This window comes from Lycorma delicatula, chromosome 1 (genome assembly GCF_047948215.1).
Source record: "Lycorma delicatula isolate Av1 chromosome 1, ASM4794821v1, whole genome shotgun sequence".
NCBI classification, from domain to species: Eukaryota; Metazoa; Arthropoda; class Insecta; order Hemiptera; family Fulgoridae; genus Lycorma; species Lycorma delicatula.
In genome coordinates this window covers 321,163,086-321,179,861 of record NC_134455.1, presented here as the reverse complement: position 1 = coordinate 321,179,861, position 16,776 = coordinate 321,163,086, and the positions used below count along the sequence as shown (strand labels likewise).

At 28.1% G+C, this 16,776-nt stretch overlaps 1 long non-coding RNA gene across 1 annotated transcript; it reads left to right on the top strand.

The window, feature by feature from the left end:
* The first annotated feature begins 4,586 nt into the window (after window positions 1-4,586).
* Window positions 4,587-11,983, top strand: LOC142318361 (uncharacterized). Its single transcript, XR_012754885.1, has 4 exons — window positions 4,587-4,801; window positions 6,899-7,117; window positions 9,218-9,436; window positions 11,537-11,983. It is a non-coding gene; the product is annotated as an uncharacterized LOC142318361 (long non-coding RNA).
* Window positions 11,984-16,776: the final 4,793 nt, after the last annotated feature.

Sequence of the window (16,776 nt, the reverse complement as noted above, 5' to 3'; positions counted from 1 at the left end):
ATATGTATATACACCATCTAGCATAACCTAGTCAGTGTTACCAACTATTGCTCTATATATGTCATCATTAGATGGACGAGAAAAAAGATCTAATAGATCAGCGAAACTATTTGCCAGACCAAACACTCAGAAACTCTTCTAATGAAGTAGGGCCTAAAGCTCCTGATGTTCCGAAATGGCACCCGCAGTTGTAATTCACGACATTCCGGCATGGTACCATGGATAGATCTGCAGCAAACTTCAAATCGAAAGCAGTTCGTCGATCTTCCAGTTTCTCTAGCTTCAAATTTCCGCATTGAGTAGCGTAGGAACAGGTATCATATTGACCAGGAAACCTGCATCTCAACGCCCAAAGCAGTCTCTTCTGGATGCTTTCGATCATATCGTTAGTGAAACCACGATCCCTGTTCCAAATAACCGTACAATACTCAGCAAGAGGACGAACAAGTGTTTTATACAGCAACAGCCATGTGCTTATTAATATAAAACGACGACAAAGCCATCTCACAACACCCAAATTTCTTCTTGTCAATGAGGTGATGGCCACAATATGACGTATAAAGGAAAGCTTGGTGTCAAAAAGAACCCCTAGGTCTTTATCTCCTCAACTCGCTCAATTCGAGAGTTGTCTAAGAAATAGACATGACGAGACCAATTCGTCTTTCTTGTGAAAGTCATCACCTTCGTCTTTTCAAGATTCAAAGGAAGACTGTTCTCAACAGACTACAACCAAGCCTCGTTCAACGCTTTCTGCAGTAGCAGATGATCTGCATCCGAAGAAATCCTCCTAATCTTTGTCATCAGCAAACATTAGAACAGGACAACTAATACGCTCCATAATGTCATTGATGAAAATCAAAAAAAGGAGTGGACCATTTAATTTTGCCGAGTATTATATGAATACGTTAATAAAAACATTCATTATTCGGGAAAAAATATTTGCAATTAATATTTATACAAATAAGCATGAGAGAATCTTATCTGACGTTATGAAAATCATTTTATTTGTATCTAGTTAAATATAAATGTATAGTATCCATGGAAATAAATTTTTAATTTGTGTAGTATCCATGGAAATATATTTTTAATTTTTATTGTTTAAAATTTTAAATCAATATTAGCAATTATCATTCTTTTAACATTTTATAATATCCACCGGGTTGTTCTAGTGGTACCCAAATTATCTGATTTGAAATTCAAGTGTTCCAGCATTCAAGCCGTACTCCTTCTATTAAAATACAAACTGAATATTTCTGTTGGTTTTGTTTTGTTTTGTTAGGAGGACACACAGTTAGGATATCCTATAGATATGATTAGATGAACATTATCCATCTAACATACAACTAACATCACATGTTTTGGGCTATTTATAATTATTTATCCCTTTGTAGAATATCAAGGTTGTCGTTAATTATTAAAACACTTGAAAGTATGGTGACTGAAATTGTGTTATCGAACACTAGTAGTACAAACAGTTATCGAAAAAATTACAATGAAATTATAAACTGTAGTTTATGATTCTCATAAATGCATCATTACTTCTGCTCTAAAACAAAAATTACTGTAATATAAATATAACTGTTTTCCAAAAAAAGTTTCTTATATAAAAATCAGTAAGACACTAGATCAAAAACTCTTAATAATTTAGAATTTCGTTTAAAAAAAAAATACTTGTTAAATATTTTTGACAGAGAGTACACAATGTTTTAGGGTTCCATACAAGAAGCAAAAAATAAAAACATTACAAAAATCTTACCCGACTGATTTCATTAATAATATAATTAACATATGATTTTTTTTTAGATAATTTTAATGTAAAAATCAACTAATTTATGTAATAGTTATTTTTTAAATAAATTGTCAGGAAATCGGTTGTTAATATTTTTGTGTATTTCAAGAGATTTCAGAAACATCTAATCTGTCATCAAAGCATAGAGCGTTTGGCGAAAATAATTGAGTGTAATAATTACTATTTTTATTGATTTAAAGATATTTCAAAAATTATGTCAAAATTACCTGGATTTTGGAAAGTGAATTACTATTTAATAATAACATTTATAAAAGTTAGCATTACAAAAGATAACATGTAATCTTATTTAACACATATTAAATGAAACTAAAGGAATATAAATATATAGTTTCCATAGAAGTACATTTTTATTTCTAATATAAATTTGTATTATTGTTTGTAATTATAAATAAATTTAACCAATTATCATTTTTTAATATTCTAGAATATCCACCTGGTTGGTATAGTGGTGAAAGTGTCTTCCCAAATCAGCTGATTTACAAGTCAAAGGTTACAGTTAAGAGGAGTTTCTTTTTAATGGATTTTAATCCAAGATTATGGATTTGAGTGCATTTTGGTGGTTGGGATTCAATTAGGCGCACTTAATATCATCCTCTTTCATCCACATAAGCAATACTTCAATGGACTGCTGATAGCAGAACAGGTAAAAGTGAGAACAAAACATTCTAGAATATAGTTATTGAAATTTTAATTGTCTATCAAGATATCAATTAAAACTATGATTTATAATTTCCATGCAGTTAAAAAAGAATTCATATATTTTTTATGTAAAAGGTTTCCTTTGAATTTTGTGATTTGTTTTTCCTTAAATGGTTTCTGCATTATTATAGTAATCTACTACTGCTGCTTTCTCTCAAAATACATACTGTATTTATTAGCAAATAAGACCACTTGAGGGTTAACTATGATTAATCTTGTGATGACCCTAGAAGAACAGTTGTAGCAATCCTCCCCGTCAAAGCAATATTTGTCAATATAGTTCATGATCTGATGGTGGAATCAAATTTTTATTGTGTTGTAATATTAAGAAACAGGTTGGTATTGGTCTATTGGTTTTATGTTTGCTTCTAGTATGATAGCATTATCACTTTTTCCGTATAAAAATTGCTGTAAAATTCATGTATATATATAAAGATGTGATAAAAGTTAAATTATTTGAAATATTTTATTAATCAATTTTAACAAGAATAATAAAAAACCTAGTTTTTTCAAATGTATAATTTTTTTAGATTGTTTTAATGATATAAAAATAATAATTATTAAATGTTATATTTTTAAAACAATTATTGTTTGTAATAATTATCTTTTGTAATATTTTAAAACTTAGTGGTATAATTATTTATATTTACACTGTTAAAAAATAAGGTTTTTAATAATTGTGGATATTCTTCTATTTAATTTTGCCGAGTATTATATGAATACGTTAATAATAACATTCATTATTCAGGAAAAAATATTTGCAAATAATATTTATACAAATAAGCATGACTGAGGATATTATCTGACCTTATGAAATTCATTTTATTTGTATCTAGTTAAATATAAATATATAGTATCCATGGAAATAAATTTTTAATTTGTATAGTATCCATGGAAATATATTTTTAATTTGTATTGTTTTAAATTTTAAATCAATATTAGCAATTATCATTCTTTTAACATTTTATAATAATATCCACCGGGTTGGTCTAGTGGTACCCAAATTATCTGATTTGAAATTCAATTGTTCCAGCATTCAAGCTGTCGTCCTTCTATTAAAATACAAACTGATTATTTCTGTTGGTTTTGTTTTGTTTTGTTTTGTTAGGAGGACACACAGTTAGGATATCCTATAGATATGATTAGATGAACATTATCCATCTAACATACAAATCACATCACGTGTTTTGGGCTATTTATAATTATTTATCTCTTTGTAGAATATCAAGGTTGTCGTTTAATATTAAAACACTTGAAAGTATGGTGACTGAAATTGTGTTATCGAACACTAGTAGTACAAACAGTTATCGAAAAAATTACAATGAAATTATAAACTGTAGTTTATGATTCTCATAAATGCATCATTACTTCTGCTCTAAAACAAAAATTACTGTAATATAAATATAACTGTTTTCCAAAAAAAGGTTTCTTATATAAAAATCAGTAAGACACTAGATCAAAAACTCTTAATAATTTAGAATTTCATTTTAAAAAAAATACTTGTTAAATATATTTGACAGAGAGTACACAATGTTTTAGGGTTCCATACAAGAAGCAAAAAATAAAAACATTACAAAAATCTTACCGGACTGATTTCATTAATAATATAATTAACATATGATTTTTTGTTAGATAATTTTAATGTAAAAATCAACTAATTTATGTAATAGTTATTTGTTATTATTTTTTAAATAAATTGTCAGGAAATCGGTTGTTAATATTTTTGTGTATTTCAAGAGATTTCAGAAACATCTAATCTGTCATCAAAGCATAGAGGGTTTGACGAAAATAATTGAGTGTAATAATTACTATTTTTATTGATTTAAAGATATTTCAAAAATTATGTCTAAATTACCTGGATTTTGGAAAGTGAATTACTATTTAATAAGATTAATAAAAGTTAGTATTACAAAAGATAACATGTAATCTTATTTAACACATATCAAATGAAACTAAAGGAATATAAATATATAGTTTACATAGAAATACATTTTTATTTCTAATATAAATTTGTATTATTGTTTGTAATTATAAATAAATTTAATATTCATTTATCATTTTTTAATATTCTAGAATGTCCTCTTGGTCGGTATAGTGGTGAAAGTGTCTTCCCAAATCAGCTGATTTACAAGTCGACAGTTACAGTTAAGAGGAGTTTCTTTTTAATGGATTTTAATCCAAGATTGTGGATTTGAGTGCGTTTTGGTGGTTGGGATTCAATTAAGGGCACTTAATATCATCCTCTTTCATTCACATAAGCAATACTTCAATGGACTGCTGATGGCAGAACAGGTAAAAGAGAGAACAAAACATTCTAGAATATACATATTGAAATTTTAATTGTCTATCAAGATATCAATTAAAACTATGATTTATAATTTCCATGCAGTTAAAAAAGAATTCATATATTTTTTATGTAAAAGGTTTCCTTTGAATTTTGTGATTTGTTTTTCCTTAAATGGTTTCTGCATTATTATAGTAGTCTAATACTGCTGCTTTCTCTGAAAATACATACTGTATTTATTAGCACATAAGACCACTCGAGGGTTAACTATGATTAATCTTGTGATTACCCTAGAAGAACAGTTGTAGCCATCCTCCTGGTCAAAGCAATATTTGTCAATATAGTTCATGATCTGATGGTGGAATCAAATTTTTATTGTGTTGTAATATTAAGAAACAGATTGGTATTGGTCTATTGGTTTTATATTTGCTTCTAATATGATAGCATTATCTCTTTTTCAGTATAAAAATTGCTGTAAAATTAATGTATACATATAAAGAAATGATAAAAGTTAAATTATTTGAACTATAATATTAATCAATTTTAACAAGAATAATAAAAAACCTAGTTTTTTCAAATGTATAATTTTTTTAGATTGTTTTAATGATATAAAAATAATAATTATTAAATGTTATATTTTTAAAACAATTATTGTTTGTAATAATTATCTTTTGTAATATTTTAAAACTTAGTGGAATAATTATTTATATTTACACTGCTAAAAAATAAGGGTTTTAAAATTTTGTGGATATTCTTCCATTTAATTTTGCCGAGTATTATATGAATACGTTAATAAAAACATTCATTATTCGGGAAAAAAATATTTGCAATTATTATTTATACAAATAAGCATGACAGAGAATCTTATCTGACGTTATGAAAATCATTTTATTTGTATCTAGTTAAATATAAATATATAGTATCCATGGAAATAAATTTTTAATTTGTGTAGTATCCATGGAAATATATTTTTTTTTTGTGTTGTATAACATTTTAAATGAATATTAGCAATTATCATTCTTTTAACATTTTATAATATCCAGCGGGTTGGTCTAGTGGTACCCAAATTATCTGATTTGAAATTCAATTGTTCCAGCATTCAAGCTGTACTCCTTCTATTAAAATACAAACTGAATATTTCTGTTGGTTTTGTTAGGAGGACACACAGTTAGGATATCCTATAGATATGTTTAGATGAACATTATCCATCTAACATACAAATCACATCACGTGTTTTGGGCTATTTATAATTATTTATCTATTTGTAGAATATCAAGGTTGTCGTTTAATATTAAAACACTTGAAAGTATGGTGACTGAAATTGTGTTATCGAACACTAGTAGTACAAACAGCTATCGCAAAAATTACAATGAAATTATAAACTGTAGTTTACGATTCTCATAAATGCATCATTACTTCGGCTCTAAAACAAAAGTTACTGTAATATAAATATAACTGTTTTCCAAAAAAAGTTTGTTATATAAAAACCAGTAAGACACTAGATCAAAAACGCTTAATAATTTATAGATTCCTTTAAAAAAAAATACTTGTTAAATATATTTGACAGAGTACACAATGTTTTAGGGTTCCATACAAGAAGCAAAAAATAAAAACATTACAAAAATCTTACCCGACTGATTTCATTAATAATATAATTAACATATGATTATTTTTTAGATAATTTTAATGTAAAAATGAACTAATTTATGTAATAGTTATTTTTTAGATAAATTGCCAGGAAATCGGTTGTTAATATTTTTGTGTATTTCAAGAGATTTCAGAAACATCTAATCTGTCATCAATGCATAGAGGGTTTGACGAAAATAATTGAGTGTAATAATTACTATTTTTATTGATTTAAAGATATTTCAAAAATTATGTCTAAATTACCTGGATTTTGGAAAGTGAATTACTATTTAATAAGATTAATAAAAGTTAGTATTACAAAAGATAACATGTAATCTTATTTAACACATATCAAATGAAACTAAAGGAATATAAATATATAGTTTACATAGAAATACATTTTTATTTCTAATATAAATTTGTATTATTGTTTGTAATTATAAATAAATTTAACCAATTATCATTTTTTAATATTCTAGAATGTCCTCTTGGTCGGTATAGTGGTGAAAGTGTCTTCCCAAATCAGCTGATTTACAAGTCGACAGTTACAGTTAAGAGGAGTTTCTTTTTAATGGATTTTAATCCAAGATTGTGGATTTGAGTGCGTTTTGGTGGTTGGGATTCAATTAAGGGCACTTAATATCATCCTCTTTCATTCACATAAGCAATACTTCAATGGACTGCTGATGGCAGAACAGGTAAAAGAGAGAGCAAAACATTCTAGATTATACATATTGAAATTTTAATTGTCTATCAAGATATCAATTAAAACTATGATTTATAATTTCCATGCAGTTAAAAAAGAATTCATATATTTTTTATGTAAAAGGTTTCCTTTGAATTTTGTGATTTGTTTTTCCTTAAATGGTTTCTGCATTATTATAGTAGTCTAATACTGCTGCTTTCTCTGAAAATACATACTGTATTTATTAGCACATAAGACCACTCGAGGGTTAACTATGATTAATCTTGTGATTACCCTAGAAGAACAGTTGTAGCCATCCTCCTGGTCAAAGCAATATTTGTCAATATAGTTCATGATCTGATGGTGGAATCAAATTTTTATTGTGTTGTAATATTAAGAAACAGATTGGTATTGGTCTATTGGTTTTATGTTTGCTTCTAATATGATAGCATTATCTCTTTTTCAGTATAAAAATTGCTGTAAAATTAATGTATACATATAAAGAAATGATAAAAGTTAAATTATTTGAACTATAATATTAATCAATTTTAACAAGAATAATAAAAAACCTAGTTTTTTCAAATGTATAATTTTTTTAGATTGTTTTAATGATATAAAAATAATAATTATTAAATGTTATATTTTTAAAACAATTATTGTTTGTAATAATTATCTTTTGTAATATTTTAAAACTTAGTGGAATAATTATTTATATTTACACTGCTAAAAAATAAGGGTTTTAAAATTTTGTGGATATTCTTCCATTTAATTTTGCCGAGTATTATATGAATACGTTAATAAAAACATTCATTATTCGGGAAAAAAATATTTGCAATTATTATTTATACAAATAAGCATGACAGAGAATCTTATCTGACGTTATGAAAATCATTTTATTTGTATCTAGTTAAATATAAATATATAGTATCCATGGAAATAAATTTTTAATTTGTGTAGTATCCATGGAAATATATTTTTTTTTTGTGTTGTATAACATTTTAAATGAATATTAGCAATTATCATTCTTTTAACATTTTATAATATCCAGCGGGTTGGTCTAGTGGTACCCAAATTATCTGATTTGAAATTCAATTGTTCCAGCATTCAAGCTGTACTCCTTCTATTAAAATACAAACTGAATATTTCTGTTGGTTTTGTTAGGAGGACACACAGTTAGGATATCCTATAGATATGTTTAGATGAACATTATCCATCTAACATACAAATCACATCACGTGTTTTGGGCTATTTATAATTATTTATCTATTTGTAGAATATCAAGGTTGTCGTTTAATATTAAAACACTTGAAAGTATGGTGACTGAAATTGTGTTATCGAACACTAGTAGTACAAACAGCTATCGAAAAAATTACAATGAAATTATAAACTGTAGTTTACGATTCTCATAAATGCATCATTACTTCGGCTCTAAAACAAAAGTTACTGTAATATAAATATAACTGTTTTCCAAAAAAAGTTTGTTATATAAAAACCAGTAAGACACTAGATCAAAAACGCTTAATAATTTATAGATTCCTTTAAAAAAAAATACTTGTTAAATATATTTGACAGAGTACACAATGTTTTAGGGTTCCATACAAGAAGCAAAAAATAAAAACATTACAAAAATCTTACCCGACTGATTTCATTAATAATATAATTAACATATGATTATTTTTTAGATAATTTTAATGTAAAAATGAACTAATTTATGTAATAGTTATTTTTTAGATAAATTGCCAGGAAATCGGTTGTTAATATTTTTGTGTATTTCAAGAGATTTCAGAAACATCTAATCTGTCATCAAAGCATAGAGGGTTTGACGAAAATAATTGAGTGTAATAATTACTATTTTTATTGATTTAAAGATATTTCAAAAATTATGTCTAAATTACCTGGATTTTGGAAAGTGAATTACTATTTAATAAGATTAATAAAAGTTAGTATTACAAAAGATAACATGTAATCTTATTTAACACATATCAAATGAAACTAAAGGAATATAAATATATAGTTTACATAGAAATACATTTTTATTTCTAATATAAATTTGTATTATTGTTTGTAATTATAAATAAATTTAATATTCATTTATCATTTTTTAATATTCTAGAATGTCCTCTTGGTCGGTATAGTGGTGAAAGTGTCTTCCCAAATCAGCTGATTTACAAGTCGACAGTTACAGTTAAGAGGAGTTTCTTTTTAATGGATTTTAATCCAAGATTGTGGATTTGAGTGCGTTTTGGTGGTTGGGATTCAATTAAGGGCACTTAATATCATCCTCTTTCATTCACATAAGCAATACTTCAATGGACTGCTGATGGCAGAACAGGTAAAAGAGAGAACAAAACATTCTAGAATATACATATTGAAATTTTAATTGTCTATCAAGATATCAATTAAAACTATGATTTATAATTTCCATGCAGTTAAAAAAGAATTCATATATTTTTTATGTAAAAGGTTTCCTTTGAATTTTGTGATTTGTTTTTCCTTAAATGGTTTCTGCATTATTATAGTAGTCTAATACTGCTGCTTTCTCTGAAAATACATACTGTATTTATTAGCACATAAGACCACTCGAGGGTTAACTATGATTAATCTTGTGATTACCCTAGAAGAACAGTTGTAGCCATCCTCCTGGTCAAAGCAATATTTGTCAATATAGTTCATGATCTGATGGTGGAATCAAATTTTTATTGTGTTGTAATATTAAGAAACAGATTGGTATTGGTCTATTGGTTTTATATTTGCTTCTAATATGATAGCATTATCTCTTTTTCAGTATAAAAATTGCTGTAAAATTAATGTATACATATAAAGAAATGATAAAAGTTAAATTATTTGAACTATAATATTAATCAATTTTAACAAGAATAATAAAAAACCTAGTTTTTTCAAATGTATAATTTTTTTAGATTGTTTTAATGATATAAAAATAATAATTATTAAATGTTATATTTTTAAAACAATTATTGTTTGTAATAATTATCTTTTGTAATATTTTAAAACTTAGTGGAATAATTATTTATATTTACACTGCTAAAAAATAAGGGTTTTAAAATTTTGTGGATATTCTTCCATTTAATTTTGCCGAGTATTATATGAATACGTTAATAAAAACATTCATTATTCGGGAAAAAAATATTTGCAATTATTATTTATACAAATAAGCATGACAGAGAATCTTATCTGACGTTATGAAAATCATTTTATTTGTATCTAGTTAAATATAAATATATAGTATCCATGGAAATAAATTTTTAATTTGTGTAGTATCCATGGAAATATATTTTTTTTTTGTGTTGTATAACATTTTAAATGAATATTAGCAATTATCATTCTTTTAACATTTTATAATATCCACCGGGTTGGTCTAGTGGTACCCAAATTATCTGATTTGAAATTCAATTGTTCCAGCATTCAAGCTGTACTCCTTCTATTAAAATACAAACTGAATATTTCTGTTGGTTTTGTTAGGAGGACACACAGTTAGGATATCCTATAGATATGTTTAGATGAACATTATCCATCTAACATACAAATCACATCACGTGTTTTGGGCTATTTATAATTATTTATCTATTTGTAGAATATCAAGGTTGTCGTTTAATATTAAAACACTTGAAAGTATGGTGACTGAAATTGTGTTATCGAACACTAGTAGTACAAACAGCTATCGAAAAAATTACAATGAAATTATAAACTGTAGTTTACGATTCTCATAAATGCATCATTACTTCGGCTCTAAAACAAAAGTTACTGTAATATAAATATAACTGTTTTCCAAAAAAAGTTTGTTATATAAAAACCAGTAAGACACTAGATCAAAAACGCTTAATAATTTATAGATTCCTTTAAAAAAAAATACTTGTTAAATATATTTGACAGAGTACACAATGTTTTAGGGTTCCATACAAGAAGCAAAAAATAAAAACATTACAAAAATCTTACCCGACTGATTTCATTAATAATATAATTAACATATGATTATTTTTTAGATAATTTTAATGTAAAAATGAACTAATTTATGTAATAGTTATTTTTTAGATAAATTGCCAGGAAATCGGTTGTTAATATTTTTGTGTATTTCAAGAGATTTCAGAAACATCTAATCTGTCATCAAAGCATAGAGGGTTTGACGAAAATAATTGAGTGTAATAATTACTATTTTTATTGATTTAAAGATATTTCAAAAATTATGTCTAAATTACCTGGATTTTGGAAAGTGAATTACTATTTAATAAGATTAATAAAAGTTAGTATTACAAAAGATAACATGTAATCTTATTTAACACATATCAAATGAAACTAAAGGAATATAAATATATAGTTTACATAGAAATACATTTTTATTTCTAATATAAATTTGTATTATTGTTTGTAATTATAAATAAATTTAATATTCATTTATCATTTTTTAATATTCTAGAATGTCCTCTTGGTCGGTATAGTGGTGAAAGTGTCTTCCCAAATCAGCTGATTTACAAGTCGACAGTTACAGTTAAGAGGAGTTTCTTTTTAATGGATTTTAATCCAAGATTGTGGATTTGAGTGCGTTTTGGTGGTTGGGATTCAATTAAGGGCACTTAATATCATCCTCTTTCATTCACATAAGCAATACTTCAATGGACTGCTGATGGCAGAACAGGTAAAAGAGAGAACAAAACATTCTAGAATATACATATTGAAATTTTAATTGTCTATCAAGATATCAATTAAAACTATGATTTATAATTTCCATGCAGTTAAAAAAGAATTCATATATTTTTTATGTAAAAGGTTTCCTTTGAATTTTGTGATTTGTTTTTCCTTAAATGGTTTCTGCATTATTATAGTAGTCTAATACTGCTGCTTTCTCTGAAAATACATACTGTATTTATTAGCACATAAGACCACTCGAGGGTTAACTATGATTAATCTTGTGATTACCCTAGAAGAACAGTTGTAGCCATCCTCCTGGTCAAAGCAATATTTGTCAATATAGTTCATGATCTGATGGTGGAATCAAATTTTTATTGTGTTGTAATATTAAGAAACAGATTGGTATTGGTCTATTGGTTTTATGTTTGCTTCTAATATGATAGCATTATCTCTTTTTCAGTATAAAAATTGCTGTAAAATTCATGTTATAAATAAAGAAATGATAAAAGTTAAATTAATTTGAACTATTGTATTAATCAATTTTAAGGAAAATTATAAAAAACCTAGTTTTTTTCAAATGTATAATTTTTTTACATTGTTTTAGTGATATAAAAATAATAATTATTAAATGTTATATTTTTTAAGCAATTATTGTTTGTAATAATTATCTTTTGTAATATTTTAAAACTTAGTGGTATAATTATTTATATTTACAGTGTTAAAAAATAAGGTTTTTAAAATTTTGTGGATATTCTTCCATTTAATTTTGCCGAGTATTATATGAATACGTTAATAAAAACATTCATTATTCGGGAAAAAATATTTGCAATTATTATTTATAGAAATAAGCATGACAGAGAATCTTATCTGACGTTATGAAAATCATTTTATTTGTATGTAGTTAAATATAAATATATAGTATCCATGGAAATAAATTTTTAATTTGTGTAGTATCCATGGAAATATATTTTTAATTTGTGTTGTATAACATTTTAAATGAATATTAGCAATTATCATTCTTTTAACATTTTATAATATCCAGCGGGTTGGTCTAGTGGTACCCAAATTATCTGATTTGAAATTCAAGTGTTCCAGCATTCAAGCCGTACTCCTTCTATTAAAATACAAACTGAATATTTCTGTTGGTTTTGTTTTGTTTTGTTTTGTTAGGAGGACACACAGTTAGTATATCCTATAGATATGATTAGATGAACATTATCAATCTAACATACAAATCACATCACGTGTTTTGGGCTATTTATAATTATTTATCTCTTTGTAGAATATCAAGGTTGTCGTTTAATATTAAAACACTTGAAAGTATGGTGACTGAAATACTAGTAGTACAAACAGTTATCGAAAAAATTACAATGAAATTATAAACTGTAGTTTACGATTCTCATAAATGCATCATTACTTCGGCTCTAAAACAAAAGTTACTGTAATATAAATATAACTGTTTTCCAAAAAAAGTTTGTTATATAAAAAACCGTAAGACACTAGATCAAAAACACTTATTAATTTAGAATTTCCATTAAAAAAACTACTTGTTAAATGTATTTGACAGATAGTACACAATGTTTCAGGGTTCCATACAAGAAGCAAAAAATAAAAACATTACAAAATACTTACCCGTCTAGTTTTTTTTTCTTTTTTTTCAGAATTTTTATGGGCATCGACTGCTAAGGTCATTAGCCCTCGTCACATTCTTTAAAAGAAATTATTATCTCCATCAGGATCGTCATATGTAAGGTTGTAAAGGCCCCTTACATTTTCTTAAAAGACACAAACTTCACAATAAACATTAAGACCTAAAAGACAAGGACAATCACAAACACTTACGGGGTGTAAAGGGCCCCAATATTTCAATTTGAGATAAGGTTCTCAAAAGACCATGAAATTAAAATTTCAACTTATCAATACCATTTCTTTCTTTATATATATATAAAACTACCGCTTAGGGATTCTTTTATCACAGCTTTAAACTTTCATTTTATAGACTTTTAAGAAGTCCACGTGCAAAAAAGCAACTATTTTTTGTTCATTTCCATTATCCAGATCAGCTCTAATATTATTTGTAAGACGGAACCTCTTTCTGAGGTCCTCATATATGGTACACTCTTCTATTAGATGCTTGATTGTCAGCGTTTTATTACAAACATCGCACATTGGTCTCACTTCGCCGGTTAACAAATATGAATTTGTTAATCGCGTGTGACCGATTCTAAGTCTGGTCACCGCTACTTGTTCACGGCGAGTCAACTTAAAGTCGCTTTTCCATTTATATGGAGAAGTTTTTACTGAGTTTAATTTTGTATTTAAACTCCTCCATTCAGCATTCCACTTGTTTTTTACTATGTTTGTTAGACGGTTTTTAACATCTGCCACTCTTACAGGAAATGCATCCAAATCATCGCAGACTGTTGCTTTTTTGGCAGCTTCGTCTGCGATTTCATTACCTGTAATACCAGCATGCCCCGGAATCCATACAAATACGCATAGCTGTCCTCGTTGATATAGAACGTATAAAATGGACAAGATGTTTGTAATTAGGACATCCTTAATGTTCTTGTTCCGAATTACGACAAGTGCACTTAAAGAATCTGAACATATTAGCACTCTCTCTTCGCAATAGTGTTCAGTGTAGCGAAGAGCTTGCTGAATTGCAGTGAGTTCTGCCGTGTAGACACTGGCCCACATCTGGCTGTTTCCAAAAGTGGGCTTCTCCATTTACATATATTGAGCATCCAACACCATGTTCGGTTTTAGAACCGTCAGTATAAATTGTAATATGTTCTTCGTAACTACTGACGGTTGCCAAAAATTCCTGTTGGATGATCACTGCTGGTTTGTTTTTTATTTCTCCTTGAGAGAGATCCAAACTTGTGTTTATCATTGGCAAGAGCCATGGCGGTATTTCTCTAGTCGAAATTGCTAGTGTCTCTGGGATAGCAATTTCGTATTTACTTCTTAATTAGTGGTACCTAATTCCGGCTGGTCTGGAATAGGTAGCACGACGTTCGTATTTATAGCCATAGGATGGTTATTGAAAAGTTTATTATTTATATGGGCAGGATAAGCCCATATATTTGCTGCGTATCTTAGTAAAAGGATCTCTCTTCTATAATGTAGTGGCATTATTCCGGCTTCAGACATCAGACTAGCGGCCGGACTTGTGCGGAAAGCACCAGTTGCATATCTTATTCCGCTATTATGAACTACGTCTAACTTTTATAAATGCGACTTTCTAGCGAATGAATATACGATACATCTGTAGTCTAGTTTAGATTGAACCAATGCTTTATACAATCTCAATAATGTCTCTTTGTCTGAGCTTCAATTTAAGTTCGATAAACATTTTATAATGTTTAGGGCTCTTTTGCATCTATCACTCAAGTCCTGTATATGTAATCCCCATGTAAGGGATTTATCCAATACTAGTCCTAAATATCTTGCATTGTCTTTATATTGTATTGGATTATCATCAATTGTCAACGCAGGACTTTGATGAGGAATTCTCTTCCTACAAAAGTGTACATAGCACGTTTTTTCTGGTGAGAATTGGAATCCGTTATTGTTTGCAACTTCATTTAGAGCATTGATTGCTCGTTGCAATTTGTACCTCACCATAGCAGTCTTGTTGCTGGCATACACAATTGCCAGATCATCAACATAGACGCTTTTGCTGATTTCTACTGGAATGGCTAATATCAATTTATTCATGGCAATGGTAAACAAGGTACCGCTCAACGGCGAACATTGTGGTATGCCATTTTCCAAATTTCTTACAGATGAATATTCGCTACTGACTCGTACTTGGAAAGTACGGTCATTCATATAGTTGCTCAGTAAGACTGGCAGGTTGCCACGAATGCCCCATTCATGTATCTGGAGCATTATACCATGACGCCAGGTCATATCGAAAGCCTTCTATAGCTCAAAGAAGACTCCGACACAATGTTTCCTTGTAATGAAGCTGTTATATATAACGTCCTCTAAGCTGATCATTTGATCAGTGGTAGAATGTTATTGCCGAAAACCTGCTTGATACGGTGATATCAGGTTTTCTTTTTCCAAAACCCAGATGTGTCGATTATTAATCATTTTTTCCAATATTTTCCCCATAGCATACATCAAAGAAATAGGACGATAGCTATTGGGGTCTGTTAAATTTTTATTTTTCTTTGGTACTGGAACAACATGAGCTTTTTTCCACTGCTGCGGGTACGTTCCATCCCGCCATATTTTATTTTAAAGTTCTAATAATCTACGCTTTGCAGTGGTATTCAGCTGCCTGATCATATTATAGTGGATTTCATCTGGGCCAGCAGCTGTTACCTGATTTTTCCAACGCTTTCGCGAATTCTTCCATTTTAAAAGGTACATTATATGAGTAATTATACTCAGTTCCAAAGTTTAGTAGACCTTCAAGTTGTTCTTTTTTAGTACGAAAATCTTCTTTGTAGTTGGCCGTTCTGCTGGCCTTTTCGAAGTGATTGGATAACAGCTCTGCAATTTCATATGGAGTGTCTTTTATTTCATCTTCATCTTAAAGGCTAGTTATTTGAGCAAAATCATTACGCCCACAAATTGCCTTCACTTTCCTCCAAACATCTGATGCAGTAGTAGTATTGTCGATGAATGACACGTATTGTTGCCAGGATCGTTTTTTCGAGTCTATCAGAAGACGTTTTGCATACGCCCTGTATTTCTTAAAGGCAACAAGATTTTCTATGCTAGGACGCTTCTTAAAGGCGTTATACGCCCTTTTCTTTCTTTTTATAGCTTCACTTATTTCATCGTTCCACCATGGAACGGGTTTCTTGGTAAGTTTCCCAGATGTTTTGGGAATATATCTCGATGCCGACTGAATTGTTGCATTTGTTATGGCGTCCACATCGTCTCTGATAACTCCAGTTGTTTCTGGGAGTATCGTTCTAGGTGTGAAGCTCGTCCAGTCTGCCTTTTCAAATAACCATCTTTTAGGGATGGGATATATTGTTCTTGTACCATCAGTTACAATTTGCA